Raw genomic sequence first — 17,817 nt, 5'->3', positions numbered from 1 at the left:
GAGTTGATCGGAGTCGAATGAGCGGATTATCGCCGCCGTTGAGTTCGCCGCCGTTTGAGAGTGAAGAGGAAGAATCAGAGAGAATTGGGAACGTCACAGAGTAACATAACCCTAGCCCCTTTTGTTAAATAATTATAATTAGTATATGATGTTAATTATCATGTTAATGTCATAAGGTCTGATCATTAAGCTTAATTAGGGATTAATATCATAAGGTCTGGATTAGTTGATTTTTGATTAGGGATTAATCAGCAATACTAATTGGATAGTAAAATTGAATAATGGTTGAATTGGATCAAACAAAATCTGGATCCCTGAGTGAATCATTGGGCTTTCACGATTTTTACACCTCCCCCTGAGGCCCATGCGCCATTTTGGCATCTCAAAAAAGCTAGGAAAAATCTACCTTGGGCCACCAATCTGTTGGGCCCTGTGTTCAACTTGCTGCACCATTATTCTCAATTTTTCACCCCCTGACTTACACCATTTCTCTTCTTAGGATTTAGATGTTGACATAGTTTTTTTAATTTCTTTTTTAGGTAATAAAATGAAACATCATCCAAAATACCATTAAAATTGTGTTAGATTTTTAGGTGATTTTTGAGAGTTTAATTTTTAGTCTTTTAGAAATTTCCCATTAAAAAAAAATCATAAAAATAGTAGTATTTTAGGTTAATATTTGAATTACCTCTTTTATTCTTTTGTACCATTTTCATGTTATTTTTGTATAATTGTTGTGTGATTTTGTTACTCGTTTTTTTGGCCATATTTTCGGCCTACTTTGTTAATACCATTTTAATGCTCCTTTTAGAATTTAGTCACCATGTTAACATTAGATTTAGATTCCCTTTGTATATAAATAACATTAGATTAGAGAATAGGTTAGTGCCCCTCTTTCATTTCTTTTTCTTTTCAATCTTAAAAAACTTAATAATTACTGATAAGGATCATACCGTTTTGTTTTTATGGTAGGAAAGAAATGATTGGGGCGTAGGCCTCGATGTATGTTCTTTCCTACTTAGCGGAAGAGAAATGATTGAGGCGTAGGCCTCGGTGTATTTCTCAACCGCTATTTAGAGAAACGATTGTGGCGTAGGCCTCGATGTGCATTCTCTAAATGTTCAAAAAATGCATTTCTCAACCGCTATTTAGAGAAACGATTGTGGCGTAGGCCTCGATGTGCATTCTCTAAATGTTCAAAAAATGCATTTCTTAACCAATATTTAGAGAATCGATTGTGGCGTAGGCCTCGATGTGCATTCTCTAAATGTTCAAAAAATGTATTTCTTAACCAATATTTAGAGAAACGATTGTGGTGTAGACCTCGATGTGCATTCTCTAAATATTCAAACTCTTTTTTTGGTATGATCTAAATCACAAATAAATTCCCTTAAAAAACACCAACAAAAACATTCAAAACACTTAATAAAAGGCTCAGACTTAAAACAAAGTAAGGAAGCAATGCGAAGCCTTGTAGTGGGTTTTGTCATTGTGGAATTACAATAAAAGACACAAACCCAAGACTTTTTTCTTTTGCCTTGTTAGGCACTTAAGAACAAGTTAAGTCCTTTCCAAATTAGGCGTATAAGTCTCCAAAGGTCGAGCATCGTGGAGTGCGACTTTAACCTCTGTTCAACTAAAAAACACAAAACAAATGGAAACTATGGAGCCGAACTACGGTCGCTCTGATTCCTTAATGGGATACGTAGGCATTGGGTCGCGGGGCCTAAGCGAGCACACTTGTAAATAATTCCTTCTTTTCCCCGTATTTCTTTTGCATGCATTCGCATTTAGGTTTAGACATTAGACACCCTTTAGATAGAAACAAACATAGGTGGATACCATCGAGTACGATGGGCGTGAGGGGTGCTAACACCTTCCCCTCGCGTAACCGACTCCCGTACCCCGTTCTCTGGTCGAAAGACCTTGTTTTATCCTGAGTTAGGTTTCTGGTATTCCTTTCCCTTATGGGATAAATATATTAGTGGCGACTCTGATCCATTTTTCGCGGTAGCGACAGGTCCTAGCAAGGCTTGAACTCACGCCCTTATAGCCACACACTCAAAACAACACCACTGAGCCAAACGCCAGTTGGTGACTATAACACGCGCGCATTTGGTTTTGTTTTAAAACAAGTTAGAAAAATCTGAAAAAAATAAAAGGGATGAAAAAGTCTGGGGCGAGGGGGATTCGAACCCCAGACTTGTGGCATGATGATACTAAGGGCGCATGTGTGGCCACTAGGGCAAGTTGTTTAGTCGTTAATAAAACGCATACCATTCAAAATAAAATAAACCCTGTCCTGAGAATTCAAATTTGCGCGCCACCACCATCTTCGTCTTCAACCTCAAGCTCTCCATTTTTGGATTTCTGAACTCACTCGTTTCTCAACCATTTGTCATGATGTAAACACGAAACTTGCTCTAATTTCACTCACGATTCTAAATATGTAACTAACATGAACTATTATTAACTACATCTAGCTAATTTATCAGAAATCGTGAAGAACCCTAAAATTTCAAAATCAAATTAAATGACTATACTGAAAGATAAATGGATGATGATAGAGGGTTTTCAATCCTCTGATGATGCTGAACAAGATAGAATCGAGCTATTTCACAAAAGGTACTTAAATTAGAGAGGTGAAGTTCAGAAACTTACCTCTGAAAATGGAGATCGTGAGGATGATTGAGAGCACCTGGGTTTGAATGAATGATCTCAATAGCTTCCCTGAGACTCAATGATGCTAACTGGATGCTTATTGTAGCCTGAATCCCTCTGAATTGTTCTATGGACCTCCCTCGATTTGAGCTTCAAGTGGACATGGAGGTTGTTGAATCCTGAGTTACAGATGAGCTGCAGCCATCTGGTTAGCTTCACTATGACCTGAGGAGTGTGTCTGGATGATTGGCTTGCCTTGAAACCTTCTGAATCACTCCATGGACCTCCAACTGCAAGTGCTCCAAAGTGAGAGCAACAATAGTGTTCCTCCACCTACAGAAGTGATCCAGGTGCTTGGATCACCTCAAATGACCTCCCTTGAGATGTTAGAATGCTCACTTCCCAAAGATAAGCTTTGGTTTGAAGAAATCGATTCTTCTTGCCAAAGAACTTTGAAAAACAATGAACAAGAGGAGAGAAAGAGAAAGCAAGTAATATGGTTGCTTTGGTGTGTTTTTGAATGAGGAATGCATCTGTATTTATAGGCAAATGGATCAGTATAGCTGCAGAGGAGTGAGCTTCCTTAGTGAAGTTGATTTGCTTTCTTAGCCATGAAGGAATTTTGCAAATATCTCTTATGCAATGATGAGAATTTTGATTCCATTTGATCAATCCCCTAGCCCTCGATTTTGCTTGATCTTAGGGGACAATTCTGAGCCAGAAATGAGCTCTAATTGGTTGGTGAGAAGATTCCTTGGGTGATTCATCAATTTGCCATAAATTCACAAATGTAATCATTACATAATCACATGTTCTTGTTTTTAGAATCTTCTTCAATCCTTATGGCATGGTGAAAATGAATGCATGGCATGGTTTCAGATGTGTTATGGGTCGTGTAGCATCCATAAGAGAGGTTATTTGCACAAAATTTGCAAAGTCCAAAAGTGTCCATGACCTATAATTTTACTTCATGAGGCCAACTTTGAACAAGCATAACTCCTAGCTCAAATTGAATTTGGAGAAGGTTGAACACAATTTGGAAAGCCCTAAACATCTACTTCAAATCATTAGTTTATGTCTTCTTCAGAATCATTTAGGAAATTTGTGAAAAATGAGCCCAAAGTTGGATGAAAACTAGGTTAAAACACTTAGAAAAATTTCTAAGTGTTTATGACCTAAACTTCAAAATTTCCAAAACTTCATAAATGGTTGATCTTTTGAAAAAAGTTCCTTTGTAAGATGTTGTTTTATTTTGCAAGATCTACAACTTTCATGTTGGAAGTTTTTTGAGTTGTGTAGGTGAAATTTTGAGATCTCACCATGCCTTCAAAAACCCTAATTCCCGACTTTTCGCTCCTTGATGAATTTCTTTGAATTTCTTTGGCCAAATGACTTTGACATCCATATATTGATGATATTGATCTTTGAAAGTCATTTTTTGACCAAAAACCTTAAAAGTCAATGATGATCCTTCACAGTTGACTTTTTCCTGACAAAGTGAATTTTTGGGCTTTTGTGTAGAAATAAGATCTTCTCCACAAATGGATGATATAAATGGATTATATGGAGGTAGTAGAGATCCTTGAATCATGTCTTGAGTTTTGGATTCATGCCCTTGTAATATGAGTTATTTGAAGATGATTGATGTCTTTGAATGGTTCCCTGAGGTTTTTTAGGGTTTCCCAAATGTGATCCCTGATTTCAGTCCTTGATAGGCTCAAAACCCTAGTCTGGTGACCTGAGTAAACCTGTACTCATATGACTGGATGTCTAATCAATCATAGGTGAGAAAAGTGAAGTCTTTGAGCCTCATGATTGTATTAGGGACTAATCCTTGTATTGATTGATCCTTTGCCTGAGCTTTCTTGTCTTTGAGCATCCTCGATTAGGTACCAGATGGAGAAATGACTGCTCTGGGAACTTGTCTTGACCTGATGAAAAATCCTGAAGATATGTCATCTCAGGGGGGTCAAAAATTAGGGTATGACAGTACTGTTTGTAAAAAGCAGCAGCTAATTCTTCCCAAGTATGAACCTTGGTATTTTCCAGCTGGTAGTACCACTCGAGTTGTGTACCCGACAGACTTTCTTGGAAGAAGTGAATCCACAATTTGTTATCTGTGGTATGAGGTTGTATCTTCCTCACATAGGATCTTAGATGTAGTTTCGGGCAAGAAACTCCATCATATTTTGCAAAGACAGGAACTTTGAATTTTGGAGGGATAACAACATCCGAGATGAGCCCCAGATCATTGAAATCTAAGCCAGGTATTTTTTGTATCTCCATAGCTTTCATACGGTCTTCCAGCTGTTGGTATTTTTCATCATCCGGTTCGTCCCCAAAATGATCATTTTCTTCATTTGAAGAGAGAGAGGGTTTAGCAGAACCCTGGTTGCTTTGATTGTCTTCTTGTTCATCATCACCGACTGTTTCAGGGATCGGTGGCTTTGTGAACTTTTTGACGGGAATTTTGATCTTTCTTCTCAGGTGACTCACACCTACAGATCCTTTGGGCTTCTTTTTCTTCTTGATTATCAGGGCTTTCAGTTCTTGTTGCCCTTTTGCCAGTTCCAGAATGGCCACTTGAACTTGGGCATTTTGTGCTTCGAGATTCTTGATGCTTGTCTCGGATTCCATCTCTTCTGACTGAAATAAACAGCGAGGAGATGAGAAATCCGTCATGTGAACCTGTTATGCAATGTGTATGACTGGATGCCATGTGTATGCAATGTATGAAATGTACATGCAATGTATATGAATGCAATGTATGAAATGTATATGCAATGCATGAAGTGAAATGTGTGTGCAATGTTTCAAGGATCTTAGAGTTTAGATTTGTTAAAGAAGAAACAAACGTTAGTTAATCAATTTATTTCTTTTTTTTTTGCTTCTTTTTTCTTTGCCTCATTTGGGCTTACAAGACAGAAATAAATGATCCTTCAGGTATCCCGTGGACGCTTTCTCTTTGCCCCCAGGAATGTGTTGATCTGCTGTTCTTCTTGAAGCTGTCCGGTGAGCTCCAATATCCTTCTCTCATAGTCTTGACAGTATGATTTGAAGGTGTCTCTTTCCTCTTTGAGTTGAACCCAAGATTTTTGCAACTCTTCTAGGTCAGTTGGCATGTCCGGGTGTAGAATAACTTGAGGTTCATATCCTTCGACCTCTGGTTCAATAGTCACAGGTAGAACAGCGGGATATGGCATAAGGAGTTTCTGAGCATGAGTGCGGACCCATCTGAGGTAGGGTTCCATAGGAATAGAATTCCATTGTCCCAGAGTTTTGCTTTCCATTCTATAGACACTGCCTCATGCATGTATGAACCTTCGTCGGTGTCTATGAGAATCATTCTCGTAATCAAACACAATGCCATGGATAATCATGTCATGAGGACCGTTGCTCCTTGCATATCCGAATTGGCGTAGAGCTAAAGAGGGATTGTAAGTGATGCCTCCTTTGATGCCAAGGAGTGGCACATTAGGGTACTCTCCACAATGATCAATGATAGTAATGTCTCTTTGAAAGAAGTTGTTCCACCGGATATCTGAATGAGACAAAGACATAATCCTGCGAGACCATTGCATTCTTTGTTCATTTCTCAACACTGATCGGGGAAGATGAAATGTAAACCACCTAGCCAGTAGTGGTATACAGCACATGAGAGTTCCTCGTTTCTTCATGGTACGAGTGTGTAGAGAATGTAGAATGTCTCCCAGCAAGGTTGGTACCGGGTTACGGATTAGGAAAAGGTTGATGATGTGTACACTTATGAACTGGTCGGGATTAGGGAATAAAACCAACCCATAGATCAAAAGTGCCATAACTTCCTCAAAAGCTGGATAACTGTTGTTTTCTAGCAGTAGTCGAGCCTTTTCCAATAAGAACTTGGCAAGCAAACCCTTAACTCCACTCTTTGTTTCCCAATTGGACTCGATTTCTGATTTCTGCAGATGTAAAGCAGCAGCAATGACTTCAGGTTTTGGAATCCTTTCTAAACCAGTGAAAGGTAATTGATTTCGAACAGGCAATCCCATTAGTTCAGAGAATTCTTCCAAAGTGGGTACCAACTGGTAATCAGGAAAGGTAAAGCAATGATGTTCAGGGTCAAAGAACTGGAACAGGATCCGTATCATGTCTTCTTCAAATTTTGAGGTAACCAAATGGAGTAGGTGACCATGCCTTTCAGTGAATTGAACATTCCTGGGGAATTCTGACACTAAGTCTTTTAGTTCAGATGGTACCGTTGAGATGTTGATTCGGATGTAATCTTTGGTGGCGGGAGCCATTACCTGCAAAAACAAAGGTAAACTCTTTGATCCTTGAAGTGTTTGGTGCAAAAAATGATATGCTTATGATGCAAACATGTGGCACACAAAAACAAATCAAACAATAGCCTTAGGTTTAAAGGCTTGCATGGAGCTGATAGGTGATACCCTCCCCACTGAAGTTGAGTTGGTTAAAACCTGTCCTAGAATAGTATTCGGGTTCTATGATCCTTGGAAGTAACATCTCAATACGGCGCTCGAGCGGCCGATCAAAATATTCCTCGAGGATAACTAACTTCGATCAATTTCAAAGCTAGCCACATAATAGGCCACAAGTCAAGTTCAACTAAAAAGGTTCTAAGACAAATTAGTGTTTAATGACATTTCGGAAGCCTAATATACTCCTTGATCGTTTTCAAGGGACATCAGTATAAACCAAAGTATCACACTAACGATGACTACCAGATCAACCGTATCGGTACATGCCGTACAGTTTCCTTGGTCTATTGTCATATACTTAAGGTATCTCGAGATTCGGGTTAGAATCTTTCACACAAGCAAAATACCCAAACAAACCATTGAAAAATAGAGCAATCAAATCAATCAATTGAAAACATCGAAGTGATCTATTCTCTTAAGGTAACCCCTTTTGAAAACATTTTGTTTTTTGAAAGTATTTCCCCAGCAGAGTCGCCAGTTCTGTGGACCTCCGATTTTTTAATCCCGGGCCATACCTCTGTTCTGTAGAGATACGTGAACTGACTCTTTTTTATCGCTTAATGCTTTCGCATTTTGAAAATTCACAGAGTCGCCACCGACCTTTTATTTTATCCAATTAAGGAAAGGTTTATAAAAGAAACAGAAAAAAGACCTTTAAGAAATTCTGGGTAAGGGGGTAGGTTATACAAAGGGAAGGTGTTAGCACCCTTTGTATCCATGGTTATCCATGGGCTCTTAAGTTTGCTTAGCTCACTTGTTTTTCGATCACTTTTCAATTGCTCTGAAATTGCTCATATGTGGTTTCAAATACCTTTGTGATTTGAATTTTGTAATGATCCGTGTGTGGATGTATACAAAATGCTTGTTTATCTTTCGAAAGATGTTTTGAAAAGAACGTTAACTTTGTAATAATCCGTGTTTGGATGTATACAAAGTATTGTCTTTTTTGAAAGTTTTGTTTTGAAAAACAACAGTGTATGAGAATTTGTTTGTTTTGATTTGAGCAAGCAAACTAGGAGGTCTACCCTGAGTTGTAAGGTCTTTATCCTATTTCCTTTAAAAGTCTATCCTTTCACCGGATATAAACGCAAGGTTCGATTTTGTACTCAAAATAGTAGAATTTTGACTTTGATTTTGAAAAGAATATGAAGGGATTTACCTTAAGAGGTGCAAGTGTGATTGTGTTTGTATTCAGATATTTATCTTTGAAGTTAGTGATCTAACGGTTCAATTTTATCTTTGAAATACACGCAGTTTATATTTTGCTGGAAATTAAAGTGCGGAAATGTAAAGTGCGGAAAGTAAATCTACGCTATTACATCGATTGTGCAGGAAATGTAAACTAGCCTATTTACATGAATTTGACATCCTATACATTTATCTAGGAATTTAAATTGCAAGAAATAAAAGGCATGTTTTTTATTTTTTTATGGTTTGATTTTAATTAATTAATGCATGATTAATTAAATTAAAATGAGGAAAAAAGATGAAAAATAGATTTAAACCTAGAAATTAAGTTTAAAATATGTACAAAATATTTGTCAATTAATTTTAAAACAAAACTAATTTTTTTGGAATTTTTGGAATTGATTTAAGTTAATTAAAACATAATTATGCAAATAATTATACAAATAATTAAAACTTAGAGAGAAAATTATTCAAAATATGTACAAAATTAGTTTATAATATATAAACAATATTTTATATAAAGAACAATTTTTTTTATGATTTTTTGATTGGTTAGAATAATTAAAAAGCAAATATATAAATATATACTAATTAATTATGCAATATATTGAAATTATGAAGAAAAATAAAATATTTTTATTTCAGAAAATAATATATTATTTTAGAAGTCTAAAAATATTTTTTATGCATTTTTTGGATTTTTAAAACTATTTTTAATTAATTTTGACAAAGAAATTAAAATAAAATAGAAAATAAAATAGAAATAAAAGGATACTGATCCTGTGTGGTAGGCTGGAGAGTGCATGATAAGGATTGCTTGATCTGGCGCGTTGAATGAGTCATTAAATGAAATCAGGTGGTCCAGATGGTGAGGCACGTGGGATACGTTACACCTGCAAAACACTGGATTAGTGGAAAGTTTAAAAACACGCGCGCGCTTCTGGACCAATGAGGGGGAGACACCTCATCGTCTTCAACCTTCAGACAAGGCCTTTTACAGCGCTTTTGTAAAAAAGCGCTATTGTAAGTGAGCCCTAATTATGCAAAATAACGAATAGGGGTAAACAAGCAAATAAGTTTGGCGCGATGGTACCATTCAACTCGTTTTGTCCATACGAATCTAATGGTACTATTTAGAATCTCTAATTTTGCCTAATTTGGAAAGCCCTAATTTTGAAGCTATGAACCCTAAAATGGTGATTTCGTTTGTACGTGTCCAAACTTCAATTAAGTTTCCAGAAATGATCTACACCTCAAACCAAACTCAATAGTATGTCTACATCTTGTTAAACATGTGTGAATAACCAGATACGAATTGATTTTAGTTTGAACAAATTTTGACCTGTGTAGCTCGATTCAGTGAGCTTCAAGGCTTGTAATTGATTGAGATAGTTTCAGTGATGTTCAAGGAAGGTGTATGAATGCTTAGTTTGTATTGAAATGGACTGAAATTACAAATTCGAATTTGAGTTTTCTTTGAATTTTTTTCAAGTGATTACAAGTGTTATGAGCTTATGTATGCTTCTGAACTCGCCTCCTTTTGTTACTGAACTATGATAGCTTATTTATAAGCATTGAGTGCTTACAATAGAAGCTAAGAAGTGTCTTTAGTTGCCTTTGTTGAAACTTTGGTTTTTTTAATATTAAAAACCTTGAATTCTTGACCAAGTCATCTTGCCTTCAATGCACCTGCCTTGCCCTTCAATTCTCTGCAGAAAGATGAAGATTCTTTGAGGTGAGTCATGCTTGATTTGTAAGCTAACCATTATCCATGCATTTTCCTTTTAATTTTAATCTTAAAATAAGATAAAATCATGCAAAAAATGGATAAAAAAAGGTATGGGCTTAGTCTTGGTCGTGGGAGGCCCATAACATCATGGAAATGATGTTTGAATGCTGAAAACTTGGCCCCATTTGGAAAAAATACATTTTTGAGCAATGTTGATTTCATGTATTTTCCCAAAATTTAGCCAACTTCAACAAGGTGTAAATCCTTCAATTTTTGTCATATGAAGGAGATCTTGCACTTTTTGGAAACCTCAAAGAGTCCTCTAACCAATGCCTTTGGTCTCATGTCAAAATGATTTTTGAAGCTCCTTGTGTGTCCTTTTGAAAAAAGTGTCTTTTTGTTGACTTTGAAAATGACCTGTAATGTCTTTGATCATATTTTTCAAATGGTGAATCCAATGACTATGGGGTCAATGGCATTTGAAAGACAATTGAATTTCCTTCAAAACAAGCTTTGGTTTGAATTTTTTGGATGAAGGATGAGAGAGTTATGACCAGTCAAAGTTGAGTTGACTTTTCAGGTAAAAACCCTAATTTTGAATCTTAGGGTTTTGTTGATTTTTGATCTTTCCTTGATGAATTATGATCATCCAATGATCAAATGATGAATCCTTTGACAAAATATGGACTTTGACAAAAAATTTCATTTTTGACTGTTAGTTGACTTTTTTGGTCAAACGGGTCGTCTGTTGACTGTTTGAGCTACTGACGGTGCGTCTGAGTGAATTGAAGTTTGAAAATTTGTATGATGGTACTTTGAGATATATGGATGTGTATGAAATCCATTTGAGCTCTCAAAAACTTGTTGCTCCTGTAAAAACAAGAAAAACCCTGATTAGGGACTGTTTGTGTAGGAGACAGTTAAACGTACCTGATTTTTGTGCAGTGTTGAGTCTCTGCTAATCGCGTGATATTCAGAAGACTTTTAGAACAAAAATCTTGGAATTTTGAATTGTGAAAGATTGATTTGATTGATGGTACAAAACACTGAGAATTGTACTGCCAGCAGTTTGGCTGTCAACTGACTGTTCAGGTATTGACGTAGCAGTTAGAGTGAAAAAATCAACAGTCAAAGTTAATTTTCTTTTTTGTTGTTTTTTTGTTTTATGTGAAAAATGAAAGTTTATTTACATGACATGTTAAAAAAAACATAGACATAATAAATAACTAATATTTACGGTATGCGGGCAAAATTACCGATAATAACCCTGAAAATCATTTAATGCACAGAAATAGGAATATTTGACTGGCAGAAAACACACAAAATATTATCTTAGTAATTAAGCAATATTATGACAAATAGTACAACATTTAATACTGACAGTACAAATATTACATACTATATTGAACAGTACGACGAATAAACGGTACATTTAAGAAATAAGAAATACGGCAAATTTTAAGAATGACGATTAATGACCCATGCTATGAACAATAACATGTAGATAATTGGGAGTGCAACCATTGCAGGTCCACACTCTTCAGGACTATGCAGGCAGAAGAAAGTCATGATCACCGTAGCAATGGTGATGACTGTAAGAAACAGTGTCTCTATCCACTTTGCCATTCTTGTCAGGGAAGAAGAGAAAATTGATATGAGGTAGGAATGAGTTAGAATTTGATGTGAGATTTTATGGAAGAAAATGGGAGGTATTTATAGAATGGAAAGAAGGATAGAGACGTTGGGGAATGATGTGATTCCGTACAAAAGGAAAATTTGAGTGAAAGTAAGATTTGAAAGAAAGTGGATGATAGTGTTGGGAAAAAGAGAGATTTGATTTTTGAAAAAGAGATTTGAAAAGATTTTTGAAAATAATGGAATATAGTACAAAAATTAGTGGGAAACAAAAGATAATAATAATCTACTTGTTACCAGTACAGTCTGAGTTTCCTGATTCTGCGCCTGCAAAAAGATTTAACTCTGTACCAATTGTGTCAGTACTATTTATCTGTAAATAAATAGCATGTGTGAAGTAATAAACAGTATTTGGCGTTTGCGTAAGAATAAATTCAACTGCAAGCCAAATTACTGTATAAGAAAAATTCTAAAAACTAAGTATTTCATATGTCAGGATATTTGTTGAAACAAAAATCCATGATTATATGAGACTCTTAATTTTCAGATTGGAGTTTTCTTGAAAAAAGATGCGGGCAAATTTTGGGGTATAACAGTTACATATAAGTATGCTTTTATTGGTGAATGTTGGTGAAACATGTTGATCTCGGATGAGCTCTTTAATAACAAATCTTCACTTTTCAACTTGTGAATCCAACATTCACTAACTTTTCTCTTTTTGTATGATAATAGTTGTTTGTGTTCCATACTTGTGCATATGTGTTGGTTTGTGTACATAATTGTATACTTGCGTTTTCTTTTATGTTTGTATAATTGTTGTATATATTTGTACCCGTAACGTTTGTTGAGTGCTTTGGTTAGGACACTTTCTTTAAGCTTGTGCGGTGAGACGTCACCATGGCATGACGAGAGGAGGCTACTTTCCAAACACCAAAACAATAAAGGCGTCGAGCTAACGACGTAAAACAAGCGCTTGTTGGGAGGCACCCCAACGGTTGTAAATTTTTGTCTTATATTCAGTATTTGAGGTATTTAGGTGAAGTGGAGAGAGCTAGAACACCAGATTCTATTATGATTTTTCTGGTTTTTTCTGTGTCCGCTATGCGGAGCAAAGCTCGCTAAGCGGGCATAGCAGAATTTTGTTTTCTTGCTTTGTACCAGTGGGGTTCCTATTCCACTTGGTTCACTCATTTTTCCCACTCTCACCAAGGATAATTAGTAGTATATATTAGTTTTGTTTTTCTAATTCTTTTGTTGGTTGTTTGTAATCGAATTTTGTTCGGTAATTCGAAGATTTTTGAGGTTATTTTCCAAAGCTTGAGTGTTTCAACTTGCGGATGTATGGTAGGATATTGCTTTTGAAGTTGTATCATTCAAGGTACTCATTTATCGCTTTCTATAGCATAACATGTTTAGGAAACTTTTCATTTGTACAATTACCATACAATTCATTCTTTTGCATTACTTGCTTGTTGATTGAATCACTTTAGTTCCCAAACCATAAATGTGAGGAAGCTTTCCATTATTCACATATGCTGGAGGCCACAATCTTTGTTTTAACTGGATTTTATTATGCTTAATCTTTTTTTTATGTTGATTTTATGAAAGCATGAAAAGGATCAAGGCATTTTGTTTCATTTTGAGCACAACCACCATAACCAAATAGTCAATTCACCTTGTGAGTGTGTGATCATTTGTTAACCCTTTTGAGCTTTTTGTCAATGTCCATGTTGTTTTTGCTAAATGCTTATCTTTGAGTGTTTAGTTCTCATTTTTGCAAGGATGATTGATTTTTTGTTTTCTTTAACCCTCAACCATGATTTTTGGTTTGAATTCTTACCTTGCCTTAGAAGTAGGGAGTATTCACATGATGATGTGGTTGAATTTAAGTTGGGGAGAAAATGGTTTCTACTTATTTGGGTTGTTGCTATGAGGTTGAAAAGAAAGAAAAAGAAAAAAAAGTGAGAAGGAAAGAAAATAAAAAGAAAGAAAAAAATGTGAAAAAGTTTTGGAAAACAAAAAGAAAAGAGAAGCGAATAATTGTGCTAATAAGTATTGTGATTGGTTTGAGAAACTTGTGATTATGGAAGAAGTTTAATCGAGGTTTTGTTGTTTGAATCTTTGGTGGATTGATCACTCCCTTAGGTTTAGGCAAGTTTTTGTTTCGATTAGCCTTATGAATTATCCCTTGTTTGTTAACCAAGCCACATTACAACCTTGAAAAGCCCTTGTGATTCTTGCTTTTATATCTTCAATGTGATTTTTGGATGAATGCATAATTTAATCTTTTGTTTGCAAGATTGTTGGATGAGTGTTAAAAGTCCTTCACCTTTGTGTGTTCTTCATCCATTGATGAATTTTTGCTAGGTGTGATTCATGATGTGAGCATGTATTGTGTTAGAATGTTTTGTATGCTTTTTGTGCTTAGGATTCGTTTCGTTTACATGTTGTCGTTGTAGTATAGTGGTAAGTATTTACTTTGTTTATACGTTTTTGTATTGAGCCATACATTTGTTTTTGGTTTTCAAAACTTGTTAATTCACAATTCTTTGGTTTATTACTTTTGATTCTTTGATTTATTTGACATTGTTTGAGGACAAACAAAGTTTCAAGTTGGGGAGAGTTTGATAAGTGCCAAAATGTACTTATTTTGTGTATGTAAATAGTGGCACTTATCGATACTTTTGTTAATATCGTTTGAATAATTCCTCGTTTTGTGTATAAATACGTATACTTTGTGAATAGTTGTATTTTCATATACTTTTATACCATGTGATAGTTTTTCCTTTGTTTTTATAGGTATTCATGCTTATTGGAGCCTTGAGGAATAAAGTGTCAAAGGCACGGCTTCGATTTCGCAGTTTTGGTGCAAGCCCGCTTAGCCACCATCAAGCGGACTTCCATAGGCTCAAAATAAGGATGATCAAAATCATCATTTTGGTTTCCATTCATTCATTATTGGATATAGCATTGAATAAGCTTTCCACCGCTTCGAACCGGGCGCAATTTGGAGTTACGGTTCTCAAGTTACGGCGAAAACAAAAATTCACTTTTGCTGTCAGCCGCTAAGCGGGATCCCTCCGCTAAGCGGGCCTGCTAAGATAGCAGCTCGTTAAAAGGGGCCAAAAACACAATTTTTAGGTTATGTTTTCGGGTAATTGTTCCCAAATCATCAAACCTTCATTCTTAGGGTAGATTAGCTTAGAAAACAACTTCGGAGGTTGCATTTGGATGATTGGGGGTGGATTGAGAGTCAAACGGAGCTGACAAACCAGGAGATTTTCAGTTCATTTCTCTTCTTCTTTTTGTATTTCTCTTTAGTTGGGTTTTGTTTGTATATTTACTTGAACCTTATGTATATTTACCGATTATAATGTTATGTTTAACTTGCTTTACATATCTGTGTTGATGTTGTTCTGGATTTTTGCTCTATGCTGGGGATTTGGGTTGCTTTAGAGATAAACTTCTTGAATCCTTATCTAGGATGATAATCTGTTGGTTCTGAACTCTAGAGATAGATTTAGAGCTAACATTCACTGTGGGTATCTGTACTTAATGCTTTCGTGTTTGAGCGGCGCGCGAGAGATCGCCGACGCGAGAATACGGATGTTCTCGCGACTTCGCGTTAGAGATAACCTTAGTTGTGAGACGATCTCCTTTGTGCTCCAGAGATGGACGCTTATGTGAGAGATACGTGATGACATAGATGAGTATCGTAGGTTGAGTATAACGGGTTGGTAAGTGTATGTTTGTGAAGAGTGAATATATTTACATTCGTGATAAGTTATTTCTCTTATAAGAATGTGTTTATTCTTTTACTGTCTATATCTTTGTTTAATTTTTGCTCATTCAATCCCGAGCTCGAAACCATAGAAACTATTGAATGGCATCTCTCCATCTCTATGGACGATAATTCCCGGATCAATATTTCCAAATCTTTTTTGTTGCTTTCCCTATGCCCGCATCAACAAAATGGCGTCGTTGCCGGGGATGGTTGTGGATTGCATCGCAATAGTTTCCGTGGTTTTGAGCTTTGTATATATCGTATATATTGTATAGTTTCACTTGTATATATATTTACTTGTACATGTTTACTTGTTTATGTTCACCATATAAGTTTACTTATATATGTTACATATAAGTATACTTTTATTGGTGAATGTTGGTGAAACATGTTGATCTCGGATGAGCTCTTTAATAACAAATCTTCACTTTTCAACTTGTGAATCCAACATTCACTAACTTTTCTCTTTTTGTATGATAATAGTTGTTTGTGTTCCATACTTGTGCATATGTGTTGGTTTGTGTACATAATTGTATACTTGCGTTTTCTTTTATGTTTGTATAATTGTTGTATATATTTGTACCCGTAACGTTTGTTGAGTGCTTTGGTTAGGACACTTTCTTTAGGCTTGTGCGGTGAGACGTCACCATGGCATGACGAGAGGAGGCTACTTTCCAAACACCAAAACAATAAAGGCGTCGAGCTAACGACGTAAAACAAGCGCTTGTTGGGAGGCACCCCAACGGTTGTAAATTTTTGTCTTATATTCAGTATTTGAGGTATTTAGGTGAAGTGGAGAGAGCTAGAACACCAGATTCTATTATGATTTTTCTGGTTTTTTCTGTGTCCGCTATGCGGAGCAAAGCTCGCTAAGCGGGCATAGCAGAATTTTGTTTTCTTGCTTTGTACCAGTGGGGTTCCTATTCCACTTGGTTCACTCATTTTTCCCACTCTCACCAAGGATAATTAGTAGTATATATTAGTTTTGTTTTTCTAATTCTTTTGTTGGTTGTTTGTAATCGAATTTTGTTCGGTAATTCGAAGATTTTTGAGGTTATTTTCCAAAGCTTGAGTGTTTCAACTTGCGGATGTATGGTAGGATATTGCTTTTGAAGTTGTATCATTCAAGGTACTCATTTATCGCTTTCTATAGCATAACATGTTTAGGAAACTTTTCATTTGTACAATTACCATACAATTCATTCTTTTGCATTACTTGCTTGTTGATTGAATCACTTTAGTTCCCAAACCATAAATGTGAGGAAGCTTTCCATTATTCACATATGCTGGAGGCCACAATCTTTGTTTTAACTGGATTTTATTATGCTTAATCTTTTTTTTATGTTGATTTTATGAAAGCATGAAAAGGATCAAGGCATTTTGTTTCATTTTGAGCACAACCACCATAACCAAATAGTCAATTCACCTTGTGAGTGTGTGATCATTTGTTAACCCTTTTGAGCTTTTTGTCAATGTCCATGTTGTTTTTGCTAAATGCTTATCTTTGAGTGTTTAGTTCTCATTTTTGCAAGGATGATTGATTTTTTGTTTTCTTTAACCCTCAACCATGATTTTTGGTTTGAATTCTTACCTTGCCTTAGAAGTAGGGAGTATTCACATGATGATGTGGTTGAATTTAAGTTGGGGAGAAAATGGTTTCTACTTATTTGGGTTGTTGCTATGAGGTTGAAAAGAAAGAAAAAGAAAAAAAAGTGAGAAGGAAAGAAAATAAAAAGAAAGAAAAAAATGTGAAAAAGTTTTGGAAAACAAAAAGAAAAGAGAAGCGAATAATTGTGCTAATAAGTATTGTGATTGGTTTGAGAAACTTGTGATTGTGGAAGAAGTTTAATCGAGGTTTTGTTGTTTGAATCTTTGGTGGATTGATCACTCCCTTAGGTTTAGGCAAGTTTTTGTTTCGATTAGCCTTATGAATTATCCCTTGTTTGTTAACCAAGCCACATTACAACCTTGAAAAGCCCTTGTGATTCTTGCTTTTATATCTTCAATGTGATTTTTGGATGAATGCATAATTTAATCTTTTGTTTGCAAGATTGTTGGATGAGTGTTAAAAGTCCTTCACCTTTGTGTGTTCTTCATCCATTGATGAATTTTTGCTAGGTGTGATTCATGATGTGAGCATGTATTGTGTTAGAATGTTTTGTATGCTTTTTGTGCTTAGGATTCGTTTCGTTTACATGTTGTCGTTGTAGTATAGTGGTAAGTATTTACTTTGTTTATACGTTTTTGTATTGAGCCATACATTTGTTTTTGGTTTTCAAAACTTGTTAATTCACAATTCTTTGGTTTATTACTTTTGATTCTTTGATTTATTTGACATT

Source organism: Vicia villosa, linkage group LG7 (assembly GCF_029867415.1).
Source record: "Vicia villosa cultivar HV-30 ecotype Madison, WI linkage group LG7, Vvil1.0, whole genome shotgun sequence".
Lineage (NCBI taxonomy): Eukaryota > Viridiplantae > Streptophyta > Magnoliopsida > Fabales > Fabaceae > Vicia > Vicia villosa.
The sequence above is the reverse complement of the archived record's forward strand: the minus strand, read 5'-3'. Positions refer to the sequence as shown.